Source organism: Vulpes lagopus, chromosome 7 (assembly GCF_018345385.1).
Source record: "Vulpes lagopus strain Blue_001 chromosome 7, ASM1834538v1, whole genome shotgun sequence".
In the NCBI taxonomy this organism is placed as follows: Eukaryota; Metazoa; Chordata; class Mammalia; order Carnivora; family Canidae; genus Vulpes; species Vulpes lagopus.
Window position 1 is genome coordinate 44,569,394 of NC_054830.1, and position 27,528 is coordinate 44,596,921.

At 40.3% G+C, this 27,528-nt stretch overlaps 1 protein-coding gene across 3 annotated transcripts in view; it reads left to right on the forward strand.

Moving 5' to 3' along the window:
• Positions 1-4,708: 4,708 nt before the first annotated feature.
• LRRN1 (leucine rich repeat neuronal 1) overlaps positions 4,709-27,528 on the forward strand; it is a 41,504-nt gene continuing 18,684 nt past the window's right edge. Inside the window, exon 1 of one of the 3 annotated variants that reach the window (XM_041764722.1) lies at positions 4,709-5,212. The gene's annotated coding sequence lies outside the window, so the exon portion shown is untranslated. Of the gene's footprint in view, positions 5,213-5,233; positions 5,323-17,884; positions 17,982-27,528 lie in introns of those variants that run through there. The other 2 variants (XM_041764725.1, XM_041764723.1) reach the window with 2 other exon arrangements.

The window sequence follows — 27,528 nt, forward strand, 5'->3', positions numbered from 1 at the left end:
GTGTAATACCGGCACAAACTACTTAATTTACGTTAGCAACTATTATATGAGAAAAGAGAAATCAAAATGGAGAACAAATAACTGAAAACAAAGAAACTTGATTCTAAAATTCTCTTATCAACTAAAATCTTTACAATATAAAAGAAAAAAAACCTAAGTGGTCTTTTAATTTTTAGGAAGATCTGACTGTCTAAGGGTAAATGTACCAAAAGTGGAAAAAAATTGAATGCTAATTGTTAATCTAAACTATTGCTTATGTACCGATAGTTCAAGAACCAAAATGGGCATTTCTAACACAGATGTTTATTGTAATATGTTATATGTTATAGCAAATAATTGATAAAGCCCTATTTCTCACCAGGAGAAGATTGTGGAATTATATAGTCAATAAGCATTATAGTTTCAAAAACTTTTTTTAATGATATGAAGAAAATGCTTGTGATATAATATGCTCCAATTACATAAGGACATTCATTTATTTAATTTATTCAACTCAGTGATTCAAAAATGTTTAATGAGAACTTAATACATGCTGAATGTTGGGCTAGGAGTTAGCCATCTGGTCTTTGCCTTCAAATAGTATATAGTCTAGCTTCTTAGTGTAGGCTTTGTCAACAAACAGACTGGCTGAGTTCCTTTAGGGCTTCATTTCCTTATGAAATGAGGAGGTTGAATTAGATCATTGTCAAGGGCTCTGCAGCAATTAAGTTCTGCAAGTGAAAACCGGATTCTTGATCCCATCAGACATCCCATTTGTTTTATCTGCATAATTCAACCAAAATTATAATAGAACCATATACTTACTAATGTGAGTTCTATTTAGGACAAAAAGCCATCGTGGTCCACCTGGACTGAGGTGTTTCCTGAGATATGAGACTTTTAGGACTAAGTCCTGGACAGTCCCAGGCAAATTAAGATTGTTGGTCACCTTAATTCCATGCCAAATTATTAGATTTAAAATAATTTAAACTACAGAAGCCTCAATTTTTTGTTGTGTTGGAATGATTTTGTGTGGAATGAGTTGGTATGCAGAACAAAACTGGAATAGAAATTACATATATGGGGCAGCCCTGGTGGTCCAGCGGTTTAGTGCCACCTTCAGCCAGGGTGTGATCCTGGAGACCCAGGATCGAGTCCCATGTCAGGCTCCCTGCATGGAGCCTGCTTCTCCCTCTGCTGGTGTCTCTGCCTCTCTCTCTCTCTGTGTGTTTCTCATGAATAAATAAATAAATAATTTTTAAAAAGAACTATTAAAAAAAAGAAATTACATATATGTAGTAAACCTACTCAATTATCAAAAATTTTTGGAGAAACAGGGGCACCTGGGTGACTCAGCCGGTCAAGCATCTAATTCTTGATTTCAGCTCAGGTCCTGATCTCAGGGTCCTGGGATCAAGCTGAGGCAGGCTCTGCTTAGGATTTTCTCTCTCTCTCTCTCTCTCTCTCTCTCTGCCCCTCTGCCTACTTTCTCTTCTCTCTCACTCTAATTCAAAAAAAATTTTAGAAAAACAACAGCACATGAAATTTAACAATAATCACAATAGTCACATAATTATGAGCTGTAAAGTTGCTATCCTCTAAAAGTTTGGTGGTGTTTGTTTTAAAACCGTAATATTAATTCTTAGGCTAGGAAGAACACTGACTACCAGCACTCTATTAATATTTCAATTGGAGAGAGACATACTTTCAACTTTTAAAAATTGTAGTTTTAAATGGTATATTATAATTTTATTCTCAAAATACAAATGTTCCTTTAAAGATTATTCTAGTATGATCACCATCTAAAGTTTTATCTTTCTTTTTCTCCCCTTCATTTACCACAGAGATCAGTACAATTAGGCTAATACCAATTATAATGTTTCTTCAAACCAAAGCTAAAGAACCTCAAGGGAATGTTGGGGGAGCCCTGAGGGATTTGTAATGTCTCAACATGGGCAGCTCCAGAGGCAAGAACACCTCCTTACATCAGTAGTAAGATCTGGCTCTCTTGGGAACCCACCCTTAGGCCCTTCTGTCCATTTCCATTGTCCTCCAAAGCCTCCAAGGTCTTCTATGATGCCCAGAATAAAAAGTATTGAGATAAAGTCCTTTTCCACTAATAAATTTAGGACCCCAGGACTGGGAGAACATGCTAGGAGCAATTCAGATGGACTTCTAAAAAAGAAACAAGTGAGTTTGATTTAGTTGTCCTGGTCCATTGACTGGGTGTTTCCTCTTCATTCATCCTAATGACAAGGGGCTTTTAAACTGTCTGTAGATAAAATAATCCTGAAATCCTTTTATAGAGTCACTGAATGGCAATTTCTAAAATCTGACCAGTTAGCCGTTCAGGTAATTTATTAAATTTCCAACCACTAGACCAAATTTCAGATTCCTCTGTAATTGTGATGCCTATTTTATCCTTTTCTGTCTCACAGCAATTTTTCTAACACAAAACAATCCCCATCGCCCTGTCCAAGCCCACTCCCCATCTCTGACAGATGCATTTCCTCCCAATGATAATACTTCTGTCTGGAGCCAAATAAATGCACTGGTCAAGTAGAATTAGGCAGAACTTCCATCTTACTCTTGCCTTGGGGGAAGAGGGAAATAAGTTTAAATAAATGATATGCTGATTTTAAAAGAAATGAATAGTTGGGAGAAAAGTCTATTTCTCTCATTGGTGGGTGCTAATGCCTTTAAGAAATCCTGTCACCCACATCAGTTTTATGAATTAATTATTCCATCTGTCTGATCCGATATTTGGCTTTAGTCTTCATTACCTGGCTAATAATGCCTACTGCTTACATTTATTGATTGCTTACTATATACCAAGAACTGCTTTAAGCATTTTATGTGCTCACTCCTTCCATCAGCACAACCCTTTGGGATAGGTAGTTATTACCCCACTTTACAGCCAAGGAAACTAAGGCTCCACCAGAGGGACATATCTCATAAGCTGCAGTACTGGGATTTATAGCAGTGTTGGCCTCATACACTGGTGCCTGATTTAGTTTCTTCTTGGCTGGACTTTATACCATTCTCATGAAATCTCTTCCAAAACATGGAGGCCGTTATCAATCTTGCCTCCTAAGAAGAGAATTCCCCACCACCATTAATTGCTTCAACTCTCCCCTAGGACATAGCTCTGTAAAGCCCCACTGTAACACTATGCAGGATACAGCATCAATTCCCCTCCATTCCCAGAAAGACAGGCTGGAAAACCTAAAGGGGAGTCCCCAAGAAATCTGTGCTCTATCTTTCCCGGATCATTCAAGTTCTATATTTTTACCAGAGGCCTGCCTTCTTTCAGACAAATTCTAATTTGCGTATAATCAGTATGAGATAGGTGAGAAGAGACAAAAGCATGAATCTTGGGAAAGGCTCAACTCCACTTGCTTAGAATGTTCTTAAATCTTATTAATTTATAGGCACTACCCTCTTACCCTAGTTGCAATGGGCCTTTTTACATAGCTATTCTATTCTTCACCTACCTTCTACCCTAAATCCTAATGTCTCCTTTCCGTAGAGCTTTCTAAGGTCCACTGTGACCCACTGGTATCTCCATGATAGTTTCAAGATAGCATAAAGGAGATGGACATTACTAGCATCAGTATTTATCAGACATCTATGAAGGACATCAAGAAATGCTAAAGAGACCACGATAGATTATTCTTATTAAATTTACACTATGTCTTTAAGGAATTCAAAAGATGGTTCTGTAATAATGTATCCTTTCCAAATTCTCCAAAAGTTCCAAGCTTGGACATCATGAGGAAATGTCACCACATTGTGGCCTGAAGTTGCTCTGTAGTAAGGGGTTAATAATTGTCTAGCGGATTCCCCAGTGACAAGTACCAAAGGCTTCTCACCAGCCTGGTTCTAAGCTGGTCACTAGAAGTTGAGACTTAGGTTCAGGTGCAGTTTCCAAAAACCCACTTCCACCTTTTGCTCTCAACCCCACTTTCAATAGAATACATCCCTAATCTTCGGGCTATCTGAACACACTTGGACACCAAACAAATCAGAAAGCTGTAATCAAGAAGTTTCCGAATTGTCTTCCTGAAGCCTCCCTAAACGAGGAGTGGCTTGCTTCACCATTCATTTAAGAGTCGGCAAATACTACTTCCCAGGACAAGGGCACAAGGGCACCAGCCAGTTCCATAGCCACCTAGGAATGCAAACACACAACCCAGGTAATCACCATGAGCGCGGCGTTGGTGGTATGGTGGTGAGCACAGCTGCCCTGCAAGGCATCGCCATGCATTACAAGGCGAAGGTCAGATTTCATACTGAAACTTGGCTCTGCCCCTGGATGGATTTGGTCTGCTTATCAGCCTCTGAGCCCAAGTTCTATGCTGCGCAGACCTAGCCTGGCCTCCTATCAAGGGCTTTTTTTTTTCTTTTTTTTTTTTTGGGGGGGGGGGTATGTCTTTTGCTAAGAAACGGCAGTTCGCTTTGCCTCCCTAACCCAGCCGCAGCCTGTCGTCCCCCAGACAAAAAGCAACGGCCCACGGCTCCCTGCAGCGGCTGCGGCGGCGCTCCCCGGGCCACCCGGGCCACCCGAGCCCCGCGGCGCTGCGCCTTTGTTGGGCGGGCTACAGATGGGGCCCCAGCACGGGGCTGAGCCGGGGGCGGGAGGCCGGGGGGGGCGGGGGGGGTCGGGCGGGAGGGGAGGAGACCGCGGTGCAGCCAATCGGCGCGCAGCCCATCAGCTGACCGCTTTTGCTTACACCAGGTGCACGCCGGCTGCGGGGAGCACAAAGCGGGGCGCACCGAGGGCGCCGGCAGGAGCCGCGGAGCTAGGCGAGGCCCGTGCGCCCGCGCCCGCAGCGCCCTCCGGCTCCGGCTGGGGAGAGGGGCCGGTGGCAGCGGCCCGGGCAGCGGTGGCATCCCTAGTTGCCCCGGGCGCCTTCCTCGGGACCTGGTCGCCCCCTGCCTCGCCCTCTGCACCCTACTTCCACCCTCCTTCCCAGCCCTGCCCGCCTCTGCCCCAACCCCCGAGAGTCGGGTTGAGCCCAGGCCCGCGCAGCAGCTGTTGCTCCGTCGCTGCCTCGCCTCCAGTCTGGGTGCTCTGCTGGGAGCCCCCCGAGGAGGCAGCGCGCGCTGCGGGCTGGGAGGGAGGCGCCGCTCAGCCCGCTGTCCTCCTCCTGCTCCTCCTCCTCCTCCTCCTCCTCCTCCTGCCGCCGCCGCGGTCCGTGCGCACCCCACACCCCCCCAGCCGGGCCTCGGGGTAAGTGCGCTCGCCTAGCCGGGCGGTGGCGGGAGGCTCGGGCGGCAGCTGGGGAAGTCGAGGCAAACTTGGCGGCGTGGCGGGCCGGAGAGGGTCTGGGGGACCGCGGGGTAAGATCGCGGGCCTGCGGGGGACGAGGGGGCGCGGCTCCTGGAGCTCAGGGAAACGGCCAAGTCTGGGAAGCGGGACCCCAGTAACCCTCTGCCTCCCCTCTCACCAGCCCCCTCCCCAAAAACCCCTCAGTGGTGGGGTACGGCGATACAGTTGGCACCGAAGGCCACACAGAAACGGGCAAAGGGCAGTGACAGGAGGCGAGCCCGCTGAATTTCGGGCACCAAGGCGGGGGAGGGTGGCGCCCGGGCATCCAGGGGAAGGAGGGCTGCGGGATGGGAACCGCGTCCAGGGGGTCTGGGGAGTTGGAAAGAGAACCTGGAGACGGGAGAGGGAAGAGCTAAGAGGGAGGAGGGCTTGGCTGTGGCCTGGTTGATCGAGAAAGGGGCAAGGGACGAAATTCTCAGAGCGTTGGGTGTGATGAAGTCAGAGCATTCGGAAGAACCTGCTCAATTGTCGGGCAGGGTAGATGGGGGAAAGACCTCACCCTACACGTTTTGAGTCCAGCAGTAGCAGCCTCAGGGGGCTGCCAAGGGATGCTCAGATGTCAGGAAAGCCTCCATCCGCTCCAGGAACCCACCCGGTGCTGGGTTCCCGGCTCGGTCGGGGTCGGAGCAAGGAAAGTTTGCCAGCGAGTGTCCTTTGTGCAGCGTGGAGAGGGGTGTGGGCAGCCCCCGACGCGGCGGTTCCCAGGGCCCTGCCGCCACCGCCTCCCGCGGTACCAGTCCCTGCCTTGGGAGGGCCGGGGTGGTGTAGACAGATCCGGCCACGGGAGCGGACCCGGCACTCAGGACTGGTGGAAAACCCGTCCCGGGACCCTTGCGAGGGAGTCGGGGAGGATACGCGGAGTGGGAGACGCGGCGGTGGTCCCTGTTCCGGGAGAAAGGGATCTTGCCTGATGGGTTCACCGCTGTAGCCACAGGGCTAAGTACAGTGCCTGGCGGTGAATGAGTGAATGAATGAATGAGTGAGTGAATGAATGAGTGAATGACCGGGTATGAATAGTTTTGAGGCATTTGAACTACACGGGCAAAGGCCAAGAGTCCAAGAAAATGGATCCTTTGCTAAATTGTATGTCACCATTAGCATTTTCATTTCCAGATCTGCATAATGAAAAGGGAGATTCAGTGAGGGAAACAGGTATTGCTGACTTGGGCTTTCGCTGGTAGGATTTTCTGAAAGACAATATGTTGTTTTGTTTGCAGTACGCTTTGCCGCCACAGTCTAAATAATATTACTCAGATATGCTCATTACTTCATTATGAAGAGCTAGGACTAGGGACGTTGAAAGTTCAGGAAGACACTTTGATCAGTGTTAAGTCTGGAGTAAAAGTGGTGTTGTTGGCTCCTTGGCCATGTGTGTCCCGAAGTCTCTGATTTGCATGCAAATGTGAGCGAATCCTGGCAGATGTCTGGCCTCATCCTTTCACACGAAGGAATTTGAAAAGACAAGGAGTCTTTAGTTAACAATAGACCTTAAGAAAATGGAATAAAGGCGCAGTGTGAGTTTTTCTGTTTAGGAATTCCATGGCTTGCTGACACCTTTATTCAAGAGCCAAATTCTCTGAGTACTATTGTGTTGAAAGCTCAAAGTACTACTTGCTCTTTACCTGGCGGAGTATTTTTGTGCAACATTCAAGCTGGATGTTCTGAGCTGGATAGTGAGGAAAATGTTTATGTGAAGCGGGCAGAAACTTTAGTCCATTTCTGGTGGTTTGAGGTGATTACTGAATTGACCTTCCAACTTTTAGAGTTTCTTTTCTTTTTATTTTAGTAATTTTACCTCCTGCTTACATTTGCTCTCCATCTTCAGATAGACAAATAGGAAAAGATAATTGTAGTTGGCTGACATGAAGAATGTTTGCTATTCAATCAAAATTATTTTGCTCGTTAAGGCATCAAACTCGTAGAACTGAAGGTGATGAAACCATCATGTTCCTAGTCAACCTGAGAGGTTTTCACAATGAGTGAGGGGTAGTCATGCATTGGACAGCAAACTAGGGAAATTTCTGCCTTGTCTAATATTAGCTAATAGACCACCGCATTGCTCACCTCCTGGAGCAGTGTGACCACTGAACAAAGGGCTGGCAGTGTGGGCTGCACGTGAGCCCTGGGATTATACCTACTGACAAGCCAGTCCCCTTGCCCTCTTTTGTCAGTCAGAAACACTGTTGAAGGGAAAAAGAACCTATTCACTAAACAGTGCTTGCCCCTGTATTCTATATATTCACTGAAAGGGACATTAAAACACGCCCCCCCACCCCCACCCTGCCAAGACAACATTGTTTTGAGGGCTTGGTGTTTGCAGGGGAGGGGTGCACAACAGATGTTAGTCTGCTATTTTACGTGTTTCCTTTAAGTTATTTTTGCTGGTTCAGTGACTTTTACACATAAGGCAGTATTTTCCCAGGAGGGGAAACATGAATTGAGTCAAATTTAAATAAGAAAATGTTATAGCTAAGATTACATTTTGTGTCTTACAGCTATCAAGAGGTCAGAAAGTAACAAATCATAATAAACACTTATGTGACTTAAGCCCAAGATTCTGTCCTCATTATGGACTTGAGGGTTAACTATAAAATAGTTGACTTTTCTAAACGAGGCTATAAGCCATTTTACTGTAAAGTATCTAGATATTTTTGAAACAAACCAGGTAACTTTAAAATGACCACAGCTTTACATTTGTGAGAACTTATTTTAGTTATAATCCTGCCTGTGTGAAATCTTTATTCTGCAATTCTAATAAAAGGGATGATTAGAGCTCATTCCTTGGTAAATGAAAGTAATAAAGTACTTATTGTTTAAAAAAAAAAATCACTGTGCTAAATAAAATCTTAGACCAGATCTAACTGCAGACTCTGACCCTGAACAATACTACACCTAGCTATTGACAGTGTCTGGAATTCAAAAAAAGCAAGGAAAACTCAACCATTGATCTCTCTCTCTGGTTAGTCCCTGCTAAAGCTAGCTTCTTGACCTGAATTGCTAGAGCAATTACCACATATCCTAAAGCAGTGGCACTCAAGGGAACAAACTGGTAGGTACTAAAGAAAATCTGCCTCTACAGAGTTATATTGCTATTTTCCAAGCCAGTTGAGTATGACTATAAATAAACAGAATGGTGGGCTTTTTATGCCACCATAAATAAGCCATACCCCACAAATAAAATGTAGTAAATTATAGGATCTGCATGTCACTTTTTACTAGACTTTCATAATGCTTTCTTAAAATTTATTTTAAGCTACAAAATAATAGTTCTTTGAATGATTCACTTGAACACTAATGTAAGGTTGCTTAAATATTATATTTAATTTTTCAAAATTATTATGCTGAATATCTATTTGGGGTTAAGCCAATCTGGAGAAAAAGCAAATTCCATTTTAGAATCATATTTTGGTTTCTGGGAACAATGGAAGTTTCTTTGACTCATGAATAGAGCTTTGATTAATATTTTATTCAGGGTGAATATATAATTATACAGATGAAGTCAGGAAAACATGTATCCTCTCTTGTTTTGGGCTTAAAGTATAGAATGTAGACAAAAGCTGAACCCTATCTGTAAAATTCAGTAGTTACTATCCAAGGGAACCATTCGCTCTTCAAATCTTCTTAACTGAAGTTTGTTTTTTAAATTTTTTGTTTTAGCATATTACCGTCTGCCTACTTTACAGATATATTACAGGGGACAGCCTCCCAGTCTTAAAACATAGACAAATGCATGCATAATACATAGTTGACATTGCATTTACAATACATCAGAAAATAATATAGTATATGTTTTCAGACTTATAGCACATATAGAACTGTTATGCATATTATTTAGTAATTAAAATATATACTATTTGATGTTAAACCTTTTTAAAGAGAAACATTTGGATTACCTATTATTTTTTACTTTTTGGATGTTTTTAAAAGGTCTAGCAAAGGTAGGATGTTATTAGCAATTTTATTCATTATTTGGTTGGTAAGCAAGCTACCATCTAGTCCTAGCTGGGTTTTCTTAGATGTTTCATGACCCTGCCAGTCCTCAGTGTTCTGATTTGTAACATGACCGTGTTGAGAGAATAGAGAGTTTAGAAGGATAACTTACTCGGTCAAACTGCTACAGGGTTTGTGAAAGCTGTGCTTCCAGTACCATAACCAACAAACACGTAACTCAGATGGAACCATTATACTTACTGGAGCGAAAATCATCCCTGACAGGCAAAGAAACTAAACTTTAACTTTCAGTCATACGCCCCGAAGTTCCATCAACGCGGACGAGAGAGTCCTCTCCCAAGATGCTTCCGCATCTACTTACAACACTTCGTTTTGAAAGCTATGGAATGAAAGTGCTTTTACAGTGGCTTATTGCCTTCCATTTACACTGCTTATGGCAAAGGGTTTGGAATGTTATTTGAAAGCTCTGATTAATACAAATGAGCTGTAATTTTCTGACCCAGGCCATCCTACCTCATATCCATTATACCACTGGCAGACATGTGGATTCCACAGCTGTCCCCTCATTTGTGTATGAAACAGACACACTGGTGGCATTTTTTGGTTACCATAGTTACAATAACAATATACATGTGACATGACATCCTTCTACAGGAAAGGTTTTTGTATTTTGTAGAACTGAGAATGAAGGACAACTACGTAAAGTTTCGGAGATACGTAAATTAATCTGCATTGTTTTCTGGAGCCACCATTTCAATCATGAGAGGAGAGCTGTCCCTCAGTGGTGTCCAGGAAAGGGCAATTGCAAGAGTTTGGCTCACAAAGATTTCCAAAGGAGGCATTTCCACAATGCCTAACCTCTATAGGAGAATGCTCATTAAATATTCATTTCAAAATATTTGCTCTTCCTATTTAGGCCTGCCCTTTGTGAGATAATGTATTAGCATAGTCATTTTCAATTCATACAGGAAAGAAAGACAGCACCAGTATTAGCATCCATCTCACTAAGACCTAGGAGACAAAAAATCAGTTTGCACTATTAAGCAGTAAGCACAAAGAGAGAATCTTCATTTAGGAACACTAAAAAGCTTTGCAAAGAAAGAAAGGTTGCTTAATTGGTTTCATGCCTATAATTTTCCCCTCTAGAAAAAATGTTAGCATGGCAATAAAGAATATCATTAACCTGCATTGTTATTTCACAATAGTAATAAGTCTTAATTTGCATCCATAATAATCACTGTAATCAAGTACTGTACAGGGAGTCAGGAAGGCACAGGCTCATTTCCCAGCTCTGACACTAATGACTGAATGTGTGACCTTCTAGATGTCCTGTAGATGTCCTGCAACCCTCCCGGTGCTTCATGTCCCTAACTGAGGACTTTTGAAGGATGCAGGAATGCTAGATGTTTCTAGCATTACCACCTGAAAGAATTGTATTTCTGCCCTAAATGCCACAATTGGATGGAGAGCTAAAGGTTTGGGGAACATAGCCATGATGCTCTTTTCCACAAGGTATTTTTTCTGGTTCTAATCCCATAGCTAAGAAAATTTTTTGTTCTTTTAAAAATTTTCTCCCACTAATATGACAATTCCCTATCACCTCACCTGGGCCTTCTTGAGGGAGATAGTTTTACCTGGGATACAGGAAGCTGTTTATGGTCTTGGAACACTTGTTCTCCCAATGAATATATACTGAGCTCCAGCTGTGTGCCAGACGTTATAGGAGGTACTAAAACCAAAAGAAATTAGCTTGATTTTTCTGCAGCTTGTACATTAAATCCATCAGAAGCATTTTGTTTCCATCAGTCATGTATTCTTCTACAAATATTTATGGAGTGAAAAAGGCACTCTGCTGGATCATACACAGGGGTTTTCAACTAGGGGTGATTTTGCCGCCCCCCCCCCCCGCCCCGGAGAAACTTGGCAATATTTGGAGATATTTCTGCCAGTTGTGACAACTAAGGTAGACGATAATACTGGCATTTAGTGGATAGAAGCCAGGGATGCTGATAAACATCCTAATATGCATAGGACAGTCCCCTCACCACAATTATTTGGTTCAGTGTTAATAGTATCAAAGTTTTGAGAAACCCTGCTCTAAAAGACATTGGCTAAGTTAAAGTCCATTAGGAGTTACAGAAGGAATGACAAGTGCAATAAAATGTGCTGTGATGGCGAAAGAGTGAGCTACAAAAGTACAGAAGTAGGATTCAGATTCAGATTTTGGCCATCAGCAAAGACTTTTAAAAACCTTATGGTGAATTCACAAAACAGGCTTTCACCTGGAACACCATGTTTGGCAGGAGACAATTTTAAATCTAATCTCACTGAACACAAATGAGTGGGATGGTTACTACCCAGGAGGGTAGACTCCTCTATGTTGCTTAGAATTCAGTGCCTTGAGCAAGCAGAAGAGGAATCTAGAAACAGAATGAAAAGTCAGTTATAAGAAACCTATAATAGCACATGCTGCATAAAGATGGGCTTCATTGACAAAGAAGGTGAATAATGTCTTGTGTTTTAGAACATTTTGCAGAGTCCTTAAATATGTATTTCATTTGACCTGTATCATTCTGGGACATCAAGTATCATTCTTTCTCTCCTTTTTTTTTTTCAATAACTAAGGGAACCACAGGCATGGACAGTTCAGTGTGACCTTGGACAAGTCACTTAATACATTTCTAGGGTTCCACTGTAAAAGAAGAAGGGTTGCAACTTTCTTTATCCTACCGTAAGTTGAATTTGTGTAAGGTCATACGTCTAGGGTAAGGCTGAATCTGGGATAAGACCTGAGGCTCCCTGCTTGCACCAAGCCTACTTCCTGGCCTGTGGTGACAGAACAGGTAATATGACAGTGACTCAGCACTCTAGCTCTTGGGTTACTAAGGAGAGCAAGGATCTGGGATGTATCAATTAAAATATATCATGCAGGGAAATTTAAGCTGGGTTTCCCAGACACCTAAGGACTAATCAGACTTTCTCTCTAGTATCTTACCTTAAACTGGCCTTAAGAAACTTAAAAAAATACTTGTGACAATGTGGGAAGAAACATTCATATAAAAATGATGGCTAGGATAAGAAAATGACATATCCCAGAACGTGGGCAGGAATTGAGGGTGTTCTGCTACAAAAGAAAAGCAACAGTGGCATGGTTTTCTGGTTTTGTTGGGCAGAGGCATTTTAACTTCGTGTGTAAGATTCCATACAGAGAAGTTTGTTTTTGTTTTCAATAGTAAGACTTATTTATCAAAATGAGTTTTGTAAAGAGCCTTCTCTCAAGGTCTTAAAGATGTAACTTCCCACTTCTCTGAGATAGTGTAATGTTTGCTTGTGAGAAGGAAGACTGAGAAGCTGTACCATCACTCAAGGTTCTTTTCATCTTCACAATTCTGTGATTGCCAAGATCATGAGTGATAGTTACATAGGACTTCAGCCCATGTCCTGAGAGTTTCCAAAACACTGATGGAATCCATAGTAACTCATCCAACCATGATAGAACCACTGGAAACACTGGAGTGGCAATTAACTGGATTTCTCTGCTTGTTCTTTCAGCTCATTATGGTTCTATGTAGTGAAGACTACATGTAAGGTTTAAAACCCTCAAAGGACTAGTTAGTTCTGTTATGTCCTTTGGGGACAACTTGGCTCTGGAATCCCAGCCAAGCTCCTCACATACTCGCAAACTCATCGTTTCTCACCTGGGAGACCAGGTTAAAAAAAAACAAAAACAAAAACAAAAAAACCTGAGCGTCTTCAAAATCATTTGAAAGAAAAACAGAGTATATGGGCAAATGCTGGTGAGATATTTTCCTCTTCATGCATGAAGGATAGATAGTACTGTCAAAACAGAACCATAGTAAAGAAGCTTACAAAAGGCTTTACCCTCAGGAGGGACACTGGAGCAAGAGATTCATTCCATGCAAAAGCGATGCTTCAGTAATTAGGAGGAAAATATTACACAGGATTCCTGAATTATATCCCCAGAGCCCCACTATATTACCTAATATAGAGTATAGTAGCAGTAGGAGAATGGTAATGATGATATCCAACAAACTGTGCCAGGAACCATCCCATGCGCCTTATATGTATTAACTCATTTAATCCTTGCAAAAACTCTATAATGTGGATACCCACTTTACAGTGCAGGAAACTAAGGCACAAAACAAGTAACTTGCCCAAGGTTACACAACTAGTGTATACTTGATAAATATTTGTCGAATGAATGAATACACATCTGTTTTAGAGGAGAGAGTCTTTTTGAATTCTCAGTTTATAGCAGTCCTGCTTTCTAGGCAGGGCACATGAAAAAACTGGCTCTGTGACTGAATGACAGGTAGTTTTAGAGCTGGTAAGTGGCTGAGCAAGAATGTGAATTTGGGTCTGTCTGATTCTGAAACTGCACTGTTAAGGCACTGGGCTGTTCCTTCATCTTTAATTACAGCTATAAAACAAAAGGATTGGACTAGACTACCTCTTGTAGCCCATCAGGCCCTAAACATTCTGTAATTCCATTATTAAAGTAAGGTTTATATAAAATAAGATGATGCATTTTATTATTTAAACTTTAAAATCTACCTTGGTATTTTTATTTAACCAATCATCATTGAATTATTCTTTAAATTGATATTGGCATTATTAACAGCATTTTTTAAAAGATTTGTTTATTTTATTTTATTATTTTTTTAAAGATTTATTTATTTATTTTATGATAGACAGAGAGAGAGAGAGAGGCAGAGACACAGGAGGAGGGAGAAGCAGGCTCCATGCCCGGAGCCCGACACGGGACTCGATCCTGGGACTCCAGGATTGCGCCCTGGGCCAAAGGCAGGCGCCAAACCGCTGAGCCACCCAGGGATCCCCAGATCTATTTATTTTAGAGAGAGAGAGAAAGAGAACAGGAGGAGGGGAAGAGAGAAAGGGAGCGAGTCTCAGGCAGACTCTGTGCTGAGTGCAGAGCCTAACGCTAGTCTCAGTCCCATGACCCCAAGACCATGACCTGAGCCTATATCAAGAGTCAACCAACTGAGCATCAAGGTGCTCAACCAACTGAGCCACCCAGGTGCCCCATTAACATCATTTTTAAGTGTATTTAAGATTTAAAAAAATTTTAATGAATAGAAATGCATAAAGATTGCATTATCCTAATCATTACCATCTCACATTGTCATATCATCATTGTCTAAATTTAGAAGGTCTCTAAAAACTGGAAAACATCTTTCTGTTACACAGAAAAAGAAGTAAAATGATTAATTTTGAGAAAAGTTATTATCTTTGATATTTGCGGAGTTTAGATTGCTGAATTTTATGAAAAGTGTTGAATGATTTTTACAAGAACTTAAAACTGCTAGCAATATTAAAAACTACTTGAGTTTGCTTTTAAAGATTGTTTTGCTTTAAGGGATCTTTCTGACATGCAAGTGATACATCAGAACAATGTGAGTCACTACCATAATGATAGAGAATGTATAGCTCAAGGCAGGGCAAAGAGAGGGGATAACTAGGCAGGACTCAGAGTTGGGAAGGATTACTTCCAAAATTGCATCTTTGCTGTGTGGTCTGGAGTGATTTAAGTGAACCTCTCAGTATCCTCATCTGTAAAGTAGAGTTAATAATAGAACCTGCCTTAGGGAATTATTGGATTCGTTCAATGAGATCATGCATTTACAGCCCTTTGCACAATTCCTGGACCAACGTAAGTACTTTGTAAATAGGAGCAATTAGTAGAAGTGGTATTCTATTGAAATCTGACATTTCTGAATGTATGGTGTCTACATTCCAAGGATGCTCACTGAGAGGCAAGTGGAGGGATTTTAAGAGACAACAAAATTCAGACTAGATGTTTGTGAAATCAGTAGTTCACATGGTTGTCACCTTTGTGGTGGACCCTAAGAGAGATCTTTTTGTCCAGACATTCAAGAAATCTTAAGTCAGCTGACATGCTTTAAAAGAAAAGGCAGACAGATGAATACATTACAGCCTTTTTTGTTTGTTTCTATATTATGTTCTGTATCCACTCTCTTTTCTCACTCTGAAAGTATAACAATGCCCCTAAGTTGTAATTCATTTAAGTTGTAAGTTGTAATTCTGACCAAAGAGAATAGATTTGGTTCAGAGCTACCATTCCTCAAAGAGGAACTGAATTCAAGACATTGTCAGAACTAACAGATGCAAAAGCTTCAAATTTGAGGGATCCAGTGTTATATAATAAAGCTGTTGGGCCTGTAAAACTGTTAGAACAATGGTTAGCATCTTGTAAGTGCTCAATAAATCATGCAGCTACCATTGTTATTGTTGATTCTTGGTATCATCATCATCTTCTTCATCTTGCTTCTAGACCAAACTGCAAGACTCCTGATTGGGACTAGATTAGAACCCAATGCAGTATAACTAAGAGTCCTCTTGACAGCAGGGTCAATTACGAAGCAAAAGGTCATCAGACAAGCCAAATAGGGTAACCCTTAAGGAGACATAGCCTCTACCCTGTTATAGCTAGCAGATAGATTTTCATATACACATGAAGGAGGACATCAAGAATATGTATTAACTGCCTCATTATTTTATGAATTCTTTTGGAGCTGTAAATAATAGTTATTTACAAAGAACTTCATTTTTATTGTCTTATTTAATCTTCCTAATCAGTGTCCCAGTTGAGAAGTGACTGCATTTATAGGTAATTAGAGATACCTATACTCAGTTCTTGGATACAGCCACCAAGCTAGTCACATCTGGCAACTCTTGTAGGCCAATAAATAGCATTTTCTAAGTGTGCTGAGAGAAGTACACAGCAGCTCTGGTAGGTATTATCCTCACTTTTAAGATAAAGAAATCTGAGGCAAAGAATTGGTCCAGTATTTTAGAGCTGATAAATATATAGGACCAGGTACTTGCTCTGGTTTTCCTCCTGGCTGAATTAGTCACAATGTCCTTGATTTTCCCACATTTGCTTGTTTTCAAGTATAGGATGTGTTATCTTAATTTAGGATTATTTATTTTCATCTCTCTAATAACACCACCAACAGAAACTCTGTGAGGGAAGTCCATGACTTACTTAGACTTGGATCCCTTGCAACTAGAACACTTGGTGCATGGAAAATGCACTTAGCAAATAGTCAATGAATGAAAGAGGAAAGGGATTTTCATATCCTATCTATTTTGTCATGCTGCTTTTTCTAAAATTTTTTTACAAAATTATTTCCTATAGTTTGGTGGAAATGAGTAGATTATAACCTGTATTATATCAGAGATGTGCTGCATTACTATTTGAGAGAGGTTATTACAGAAAGTTGAACTCATTTGGGGATGCTTTTATGATATTAATGCCAGGGAAGTGTTATTAATCAAAAAGTATTCATTAAATGCATGTAGAATATCAAGTGCCATTAGAAGGGTGATGTAGGGGATGAAAAAAGTATACATCATGTTACTTACATCCCAAATGAATTTTGAGACTCACTGGGAAGAAAGAATGAACAGGAACAAGACAGAAAATAATTAAGTGATAATCTATGGAAATTCCATGACAAAACAGAAAGAAAACAGCTCAGATGAGATGGGTCTGTGTATGATTGCAACTCTATTACGTACTATCTGTATGATTTTGGTTAAAAGACTCAATTTATTTGACCCCCAAGCTCTTTCATCAAAGAATGGAAGAATGATATGAACCCATAGGTTTGCAATGAGAATATGTGAGAAAGCATTTGATACAGTGCTTAGAACACGACAGTTATCAACTTCAGTCGTCTGGCAAATATCAACAACACCACCTCTGTGCAGATCATTTTCTTTGAGCTGGTGATACAGTGAGGAGTAAAATGTGGTCCAGTAATTCTGATGTATGGCTTGCCATCTGATGGGGTAACAGCATTAATCCAATTACCACACAAGTAAATGTGGAAGTATGGCTGTATTAACTCCAGTGAAAGAGAAGTACACAAGGCCGGAAGAGAATATTACATGGAGGATTCTAAGAGAAATCCTTCCTAAAGAAATAGCATTTCAATCAAAATCTCAAGGGTAAATGAGAATTACTGAAGCAGGAGGAGTGCAAGGGAAGAACTTTGTAAGCCAAGCCCTGGACATCTGAACGAGCTTGATGGGTTTGAGGAACAGAGAGACCAGTGTGGCTTAAAATAGAAAAAAGGGGAGATCATTAATCTCAAACCTTCCTTCGCCCCTTCCTCCAAAGCATACTTGGAGTTCAGAGAAAACAGAATTGCTAATTAGTATGAAATTCCACAGAAGGAGAGTGTGCATTATGCATGGAGGGATTGGGATATGTTGAATCTCATCACGGAAGGGGGGGAAAGATGACAGAAGGCTTTAATGTCTGGAGAAATGAGTCACATAAGCAAGGATTCAAGGGTCTTGTCTGGGTTAAGTGTATGCTGGTACTTGGCATGTTTGGACTGGCACATGCCAACCTCCAAGAGCTAAAGGGCACACCAGGAAGAAAATATCTCCTTCATTTCTATGACTCTTGGTTAAAGATATAATGTATGTGAAAGTGGTACACAATGTCTAGTGATTTAGTTTATCTTCTTTTATTATTTGCTTTCCATTGTCTCTCCCTGCCCCCTTGTAATACATTTCTCTTTTATTGTGGATGAATCTTTCATGATCTCCATTTTGTAAATTGTACTTAGCCACATCTGGCTGGTGTTAACATGAAAGAGGTGATGGGTGTTGAATGTTCAAGATCCTCCAAGAGATTTAGATGGTAAGTAATTTCATTAGGGTGCTAATGACCATAAAACCTAGTTGTTATTGATTTGTCCTCCATGGAGAAATCTACTTTTCTGCCTCATCTCAATTATTATCATTCATAATGCAGAGATCATTTCAACACTAAGTTACTAATGCATGTCCCTATAATAATTCGTTTTAGCTCCATCTTTGTATTGACATATAACTAAATTCAGATGCTATCGCCAAGTAGTTATCAAAGGAGATGGTGGAGGTAGTGACTTACTCTTCAGTAAGACGCAGAGTTAACCTTCAACTTGTACTGTGTTTTGTAGTGGTACATCTCGGGCTCCACTGAGCCCTTTCATTTTCTCTCTATGCCTCTTGAGATCTTAAGTTTTCTATACTATACCCTCATGAGAAAAACATCCAACTTCTCTATAACTTCACTCCCAAACTCCAAATGCCTGCTGGCTATTTTCACCCTAAAAATCACATCACCAAAGGGTCAAAGAGATGCAGTGGTATCTGGGATCCAGAATGAGCTATGGCTGTACAAGAGTATACCATAGTCTTCTTCAGAGGAATAAGCACCAAAAACTGGCCCAGCAGAGAGAACTAGAGGAAAGCATACTCTAACCTCTCTCTCTCTTCCAACCCTCTAATCACACAAATGGAAACTCAGCCCACTTTCAGAGTGAGCTCTTGCTTTTGCATCCCCCTATCTTGTTTTGGCAACCACTATCCTCAAAGTCAAACAGGCTGAATACTTTGATATTATTTTCAATTCTTCCCTCCCCATTTCTACATCTAGTCAAGGGTTATATGTAAGTTACCTCTCTACTTGTAAGTCTCCATTGTTTCCTAAATATGGCTCTTCTCTGTTCTTACTATCACAATTCCAGTTCCATCACCTCTTATTTCACCTATTGTGAGTGCTTCTTAATGAGTTTCCCTATATCCATCATGGTCCCTCTCCACAGTCTAACACATAGCTGATTGATACATTTTTCTGAATTATAGAAATGATCCCGTAGTTCCCATTGTAAGACATTTAGTGATCCCCACTTGCTGTAGGATTGTGCTGGGTATTTTCTATATCCTTCCAGATCCATCCTGCCCTTCTCCACTTTTCTTTGTACTCTGAGCATCAGACTTGAACAGACTGCCTCAGTGGATCCTTTACCACCTGGCTTCTTGTTGGCTTTTGCTTCTTGCAGCAGCTAACTCAGAGGCGTTTGGTCATCCTCTGTGAGTCTGCCTTAACCTTGTCCCTGCCTTGTAAATGGTCGCTATTTAAAACTTTCCTTAGTCACTCCTTTTTGAGTGTACCATCTGTTTTCTGCTAGATCTTGGAAAAGGATAATAAATGAAAAAAAAAAAACCTCTTTAGTGAAGCAGTAAGAGCCTCCATATCTAGGTACCATCCAACCTTTCTGACTTGATTTCCATTCCTAGCTTGGCAGATCTTAAATCCCAATAAAAATGAAACAGTTGCTGTTCCATATACCTATCCAGGCTCTGTTGCTTTGGTACCTTTACATCTATGGTTTGCTGGTAAATGTTTAACAACCAGCTCTCCAAAAACATAAAACCCTGATTCATAGTGTTCGCCAATTTCTGTGGTGTAAATACACCACTAGTACCAGTTTTAAGCTATGGACATGATGTTTCTGAACATCATCACATTTGGAAGGAAATGGTGACAATTAACCAAGGATGCCACTGCTTCTCATATACCTTCCCCATCACCAAGAATGCATGGTTTCCTGCCCCATGACCCCCAGAGCCTTACACAGAATTCTTGCTCAGTAAACCATTATTTGGATTGATTTCTATCATTCCTGTGGGCATTTGGAATGTTACTTAATTGCCAGCCCACGGTGATGGTATCACTTCTTAACCCAGAATTTGCTCTTCACTGCCAACATGGGTGCTAGATTTTTGAGACTTAAAAGCCGTAAAGCAAGAATAAGCTACACATTTTATGACAAGTTGCAGAAGCTTACTACTTAAAGTTGCCTCATTCTCCAGGAAAATGAATCTCATTTGCTGGTCTTGTTTTCAAATGTGGTCTTCCTTATTCTTATTTAAATATCATTTGAAGTAATAAACCATCATTAAAATATATTTCTTCTCCATTTTAACAATTTGAATATTCCACAATTTATTTATTTATTTATTTTTTAATATAAACTGATTCGGGCAGCCACCGTTGGTGAGTCTCCAACTTTTTTTTTTTTTAATTTTTATTTGTTTATGATAGTCACACAGATGGTGGGGGGCAGGCAGAGACATAGGCAGAGGGAGAAGCAGGCTCCATGCACCGGGAGCCCGACGTGGGATTTGATCCCGGGTCTCCAGGATCGCGCCCTGGGCCAAAGGCAGGCGCCAAACCGCTGCGCCACCCAGGGATCCCTATTCCACAATTTAAATTGTGTCTCCTTAAACCTAAAGCTCTACAGAAAACTTTTAAGGTGCATGTTAGTCCTAGATAGATAGGATTGCACTACAATTTATCTAAATTATATTTCATTAAGAAATAGCCTTTTTTATTTAGAGATCATTTTAATTTTGTTTCACTGACAAAAATGATTCCTATATTTAAAGTTTAAAAAATAACTGCAATTTCTATTAGACAAGTTGGAGGTAAATAATAAAGATGATCTTTTAATAGCATTGCATAATTGTATGTTTTAATGGCTATAAATGACAATATAGATATTCAACTAAAATTATTCTTTTTACTTTCAATTTAAAAAAACACAGGAGTTAAAGAAAGACTATAGAAAACACTATGATTTATAATGCCTCCTGGCATTTTAATGTTCTCAGCTGTTCTTTTGCACAATATGATTATACAAAGCCTAAACTGTGTAATTAAGGACCATCCCACTAAAGTGCTCTGGTGGATTTATGGTGTCCGGGTCATCAACAATCTGAGCACTTTGAGTATTGGACCATTAGTTTCAAATGCATACTAACATAGGGGAACACACTGGCATCAAGAAGAACCTATAATAAGAAACAATTTCAAATTCAGGGAAGTAGCTTTCACCTGATTTTCATTTACTAAAACAATTTTAAAACGTGATTACCAGAAATTCTAATTAACTAGAATTTTTTTCCTCTGGAGTGTGCTTTTAGGAGAAAAGGGAAAACTGGAAGAAAATAAGTAATAACCAAGACCTTCCATTTGGGAAAAAAAGATTTCCAATATGAGTTCATTATCAGGGCTGGAAAAAAAATGTCTTAAAAAAAAAAAAACCTAAAGCATAACTACCCTTACCAAAAAGCAAAAACAAGGGTATTAAAAATTGAAACTAAAAGTTTTTTAGGAAACCTTCAGCTACCCAGAAAATTAAATTCACAAATTCCCTTAATCTTCTGGCTAACCCAAGTTTTACTCTACAGACATACAGACTCTACATACAGTTTTCATACAGACATACAGACTCTACATACAGTTTTCTTGTATGTACATAAGAGAATGCTATATGCAATCACAATCTTTCAGGAGATCCAATAAGATGATTGGAACAGGTGGTATCACAGAAAAGGCTCTGACTTAAAAACACAACAAACTTGAATTTAATCTCAGCTCTTTGACCAATTAGCTGTGGGAATTCTGATAGGTCACTTAATCTCTGAGCCCTGAAGTCATTTGTAAAACAAGAATAATCACACCTGCCTCCATTGGGTGCTGTAAAATCATAAAGCACTTTCCATGGCACTGCCCCTTTTTTTCTAAATCCTCTCTGCCCCTGTCTTTTGGCCATTGTGACATTTCCTTAGAGAGCCACTGCAGCCCCAAGCCTTCAGAGAGAAGATTTGAACAGGCAGGCACACTTTTTACTATATTCATTCTCCCGATGATGAAGAAAATCAAGTTCTTTAACTCTTTTATTAGAACAGTCATAAAAAAATAATTGCAAAAAAGAACTTGAAGCCAAGTTTATTTTAAGAGTTCAGGGGCAGATGGCTTTATTTTGCTTCTTTAAAAGAGATGGCATTCTGTAGAAATACAGTGTGCTTGAGGTCTATCAAGCTGAAGGGCAAATGCTGTCATTTACCCGAACAGGGCTGTCTTTAACTTTGAGTAGCAGGAACTTTAATACTAAATATATGTACACTTCCATGTATCAGTCTCCACTTGTTAAAGGAACATTTTAATGTGGAAGGGATATGTTTTTGAGATTTTCTGTCTAAAGTTTAAACAGCAGTTAGTCTCCTAATTGGCACATTCTAAGCAGAGAATATTTCTTTAGAGAAATATCATTAGATCAGAGCTAGAAGTATAGGCTCCCACCTTAAGGACATTGGATGTCTTATGTTTTTAAGTAAAAATTTTGTTAAAATGTCACATTGTTAAGATATTAGTGGATTAAAGAATATAACAAAAGATGGTATAGAACTCTTTGAGCAAAGAAAAATGCAGTAAATACTCTGAAAAGGATGTGACAATGCTTGCCATTTTCCTGATGAGAAGTATTTTCACTATGACGAACTAAACTTTAATTTGGTCTAAGAGCAAAAGCAAATCTGATACAGTCTAATGGGATCACTTTCCTTGATTAGCATCCAAAAATCTACAGTATTGGTATTAGCAGCCTACATATTGGCACTTTCAGTACCAACTATGATAAGTGTGCTATTTCATTGGTCTGTCTGTAGTTTTGAATGTATAATCAGGAGCCATTGTAGCAACTGGCTCCTTATGCAACATTTATTAACATGGCATGGTGAAATCTCTGTCTGCGTTGAAAATACTAAGCGATATACTGTGAAGTACTTAAAAAGAAGTAATGAAACTGAGCCTTCTAGGCATATAAGGCTGCCAAACTGAAGATTTTACATTTATTTAACATTTAATCATGTCGGTAATTACAAAGCAATTATTTCATATAGACATATTATGGGAGGAGAATTAAAATAATTTGTAAAAAGAATAAAAGTAATTGATTTTATGGTAGTTTTTATATCACTACACTTGCTGGTACTAAAAAGGAGCAATAAAATAGCCCAGTTGTTGGTTCATGTTTTGTTCTGTTTAGCCTTCTGTCAGTTTCTCAATTCAATAATGTTAAATTGCTACTTTATGATTCCAGCAATGCAAATAGCTAATTTCTTAAAAAGAAAGAAAGAAAAAAACTTTCTTGGTCCTACTTTGCCTATCACAGAATCTCAGGTTTTTCAAAAGATAGTCAAAAGATCATTGGTTTAGGAATTCTTTAAAGTGTATCTGGTGTATGACTTTTAAAATACTGAAGGAAAAATTATTTTGGCATACAGCTGAGATCATAAAAAGCATTAGTCGTGTTTGCTAGATCCTAGAAGAAGCAGCAGCAAAGATCATTAAGTTTACCGCTGCTTTTAAAATTAAGAAATGGGTGTCTCACCATCCATAAGATTACAGACAACCCGTAGAAAACATTTCCTTTCATAATCAATTCTTTTTTTTTTATTTATTCATGAGAAACACACAGAGAGAGAGAGAGAGAGAGAGAGGCAGAGACACAGGCAAAGAGAGAAGCAGACTCCATGCAGGGAGCCTGATGTGGGACTCGATCCCGGCTCTCCAGGATCACGTCCTGGGCTGAAGGCAGGCGCTAAACCACTGAGCCACCCAAGGATCACCTCATAATCAATTCTTATGTATAGTAGGTATGCAGTGGGGAGAAGGAGGGTGAGGAGAGTCAGCATCTTAAGTATTTAATAAAATAACCATTCATATAAAAATAATTAGGAGTAGCTGATGTACATAGAGCACTCTATTAGTTTCTTAGGACTGCTATAAGAAAGTACCAAAACTTGGTTGGCTTAACAGAAATTTATGGTTTCACTAGTCAAAAATTTTAAATTCCATTTCTCATTCACAACAGCCACATTTCAATATTTACTACTTAATACTTACCCTACAGGGAGTGTCAAAACAAAACATTTCTGGCATTGCAGAGAGTTGTACTGACTAGTGCTTATGGAGCCAGCACAGGTTGGCAACTTTCTGCTCTTCCCAAGGATTCACATAATCTACTCACTCATTCCTCCTTTTTGACATGTTATCTTCTTTTACAGAGTCATTTGGGCATTTGTCTTTTCTCCCCACAGGATTGTAAACTCTTTAAGGGCATGGTCTGGTCTTTCTGGCCCTGTGACCTAGTAAACACCCTGTCAGTGTGTAATTACTCTAATAAATTAGGCACCAGTTTATTGGACCTCTTTTGCATTTAGTCTGAATCTAGATTTTATTGGAGTCTGTAGAAAAGAATGAATCAGAGAGCAGGTATTTCCTAAATCACCAGGATTCGGACGTATGGGCAGCAGATATGTGCTAAATGGCAAGGGTTCTTGTTTGTTTTTGTATCAGCCCAAGTATAAGAAGAGCCCCAGCAGGACTGTATTTGCAAGCTTAAAATTATTGTTACATTTGGGTACCTGGAAAGCACATTTTAACTGATTCACTTATTTTATTTATCTACTGAGTGCCCACAAGGTAGATGGCAGGTTAGTGCCTGGCCCTGGATGACTCACTGAACAAAACAGAAACAGGGTCCCTGTCCTGTGATACTTAATTCTAGTTCTGGCAGATTAAAATATTAGCAAGGACTCCCCCTGTCCAGAAAGGCTGGGATGGGAGGAGTATAATTTGGGCTCTAGCCTCAGATGCCTGTATTCACTTAGAACCTCCACCACTCTCCTGGCTCCATGACCTTGACCAGATTGTTTTATTATATCTGAGTCTCCATTTTAGCATCAGTAAAACTGGGGGGGAAGATGGCTCCCACCTCATGCAGTTGTGAGCATTAAATAAAATAGTTTGTGTGAAGTCCTTATGCTGTGCATGTTGCATAGTAAAAGCTAAGTGCTTATTAGTAAGTACTAACTGCTATTATTCTTATGACTACTACTGAGCCAGAATGACCCTGCAATGAACATTAGATGTAAATAATGGGAAGTGATTATATGCTAGAAAATACCTCATTATTTGGAAAGTATGTTTCCTGTCTTTCATGGCCTAACAATTTAATTCCCTTTGCTTACTGTATTTTGCACCTAGAATAACTAAGATGGAAGTGTGTCCTATATGCCCACCCTTGGGGTGCCTGGGTGGCTGAGTCAGTTAAGCAGCTGCCTTTGGCTCAGGCATCAAGCTCCTTGCTGAGCAGGGAGCCTCCTTCTCCCCGCTGCTGCTTCTCCTGCTTGTGCTTTCTCTCTGTCAAAAAAATAAATAAAATCTTAAAAAATATAATAAATGCCCATACCTTGTTTTACTTTTTTTTTTCCTTTGGTATAGGGTTTTATTCATTTGGGATCTTCTCTCTAAGACAATTAAGAACAGAAATGCTTTGAATGTCATTCAACTCTTATGAGGGAGGTATGCTTTTTAACATAGTTGCAAAGGAGAATCCTTTAAAGAGGCTTACCATTAAACTGCAAAATTGAAATCCTAAGTAACTAGCATGCAAAGATTTAATTAGCATGGTCTCATTAAAATAAATGTGTGACTTTTTTCTTCCAAAAATGACATTGCCTTTGAAAATACATCCTGGAAATGAGTTGTAAAAGAGGGAAGAATTGAACTTCAAATTAAATTGAAGGCAGTCATGTGATGCTTGGGGGGAGGGTGCAGTTTGAGATTTTTCTGAGCCCTGTCCATTGTTTGTCTGATGGAGAACACCTCCTTATGTACTGAATATCGTATTACATAAGAAAATAAAATAAAAATCTTGGAACTACCAGATTCCCCTATAAAATTCATTGCAAACCAAACTGCAGAAATATTTCTGTGCCTTTGCTTTAAAACCTTTCTCATATTCTAGAAATCTATTCTATCATTTCCTGAGAGACCTCAGAAACACAAGATTTCTCAGTGGTAACCAACCTATTTGGCAAAGAGATGAGTCATCCTAGGTTTTTACTATGATTTGTTGAGCTCCCATCAAAGACTGCATTGTTTTCAAGAGCTATAAATGCTCCCAACCACCCGATGTACACTTCTGATACTTCATCGACAGTCCCGTTTATACACTTCAAAACTTAGGGTTCTTTGGGATGACCATGTGACATTTGAGACTGTGTTTAGGGCACAGGCTTTGGAGCCAGGCTATCTGAATCCTGCTCTATCACTGTCTAGCTGCATGTCTTGGGCAAGTTACTTAATTCTCTATGCATGGTTTCCTCAATGTGAAAAGGGACAGTCATACTGCTTACCTCCCATGGATGTTATGAGGAAAAAAACACCAAATAAGGGCTAGGTTTATTTTATTATTATTATTTTTAATTTATTTATTCATGAGAGTCATACAGAGAGAGGCAGAGACACAGGCAGAGAGAGAAGCAGGCTCCATGCAGGGAGCCTTTTGTGGGACTCGATCCCAGGACTCCAGGATCATGCCCTGGGCCGAAGGCAGGTGCTCAACCGCTGAGCCACCCAGGCATCCCAAGGGCTAGGTTTAAAAGAAGGAAGGAAGGAGGGAGGAAGAACAAAAGAAAGGAAGGAAGGGAAGGATATCTGTTCTAGATAATTTTCAAGAAAACCATTAATTTCCTTTTTGGAAGAGCAAATATTAACTTAGGTTTTTAGCACCTGACTCTAATTTTCTAATTGAGAATTCCAAAGGAAATTTATGATTGTCAAGACTCTACTCTGTGCCCACCACTGCTCAAGCCTCATTCCCTCATTTAATCTTCACCCATATGAGGCAGATCTAGAACTATCTCCTAACGGATGAGGAAACCAAGACCCATGAGGGTGGACAACTTATCCAAGGAACCATAGATACTGCCAGGATATGGATTTAGCTCTGTCTGCCTCTTGAGACCATGCCTTTTCTTTTAAAAAAATGAAAACAAAACAAAAAACTAAACACTGTGGTTTTTTAAAAGCCAGGACCAAGTGTTTTGCTCCTAGGCATGAAGAGTGCTGCTTATATGGGTGCCTTTAAAAGTAGAAACCAAGGAAAAAGTCATCAAATGCCTAAAATCCTGGAGCTGGAGAAGCCCTAAGACATCTAGATTTAGCCTAACCTCAACACTTAAACTTAGGGCAGACAGCCTGCATGATCTGAGCTGGAGCCAAAGCTAGAGAGGTAAGGACCCCCTAACTGTTGTCCAGTGCTTTAGCCTCCGTACCATGTTACCTCTCAACCTTCTGAAACTACCAGATAGGGATTCTGAACTAGATAGCTTTAGGGTGTGGGCCCTATATCCTTGACTTGCTATCTTTTTCTTTTTTTTAAGGATTTTATTTATTTATTCACGAGAGACACACACACAGAGAGAGAGAGAGAGAGAGAGAGAGGCAGTGACACAGGCAGAGGGAGAAGCAGGCCCCATTCAGGGAGCCTGATGCGGGACTCGATCCCGGGTCTCCAGGATCATGCCCTGGGCTGAAGGTGGCGCTAAACCGCTGAGCCACCCGGGCTGCCCTTGACTTACTATCTTATTTGAGATCTTGAACAAGTGACAATTTCTCAGAGAAAATACTTTACTATACATTCACTATAGCAGTGAATATATAGTAAGTCTTTTATTAAATTAAGTCTGTTATTGGGATGCCTGGGTGGCTCAATGGTTGAGCG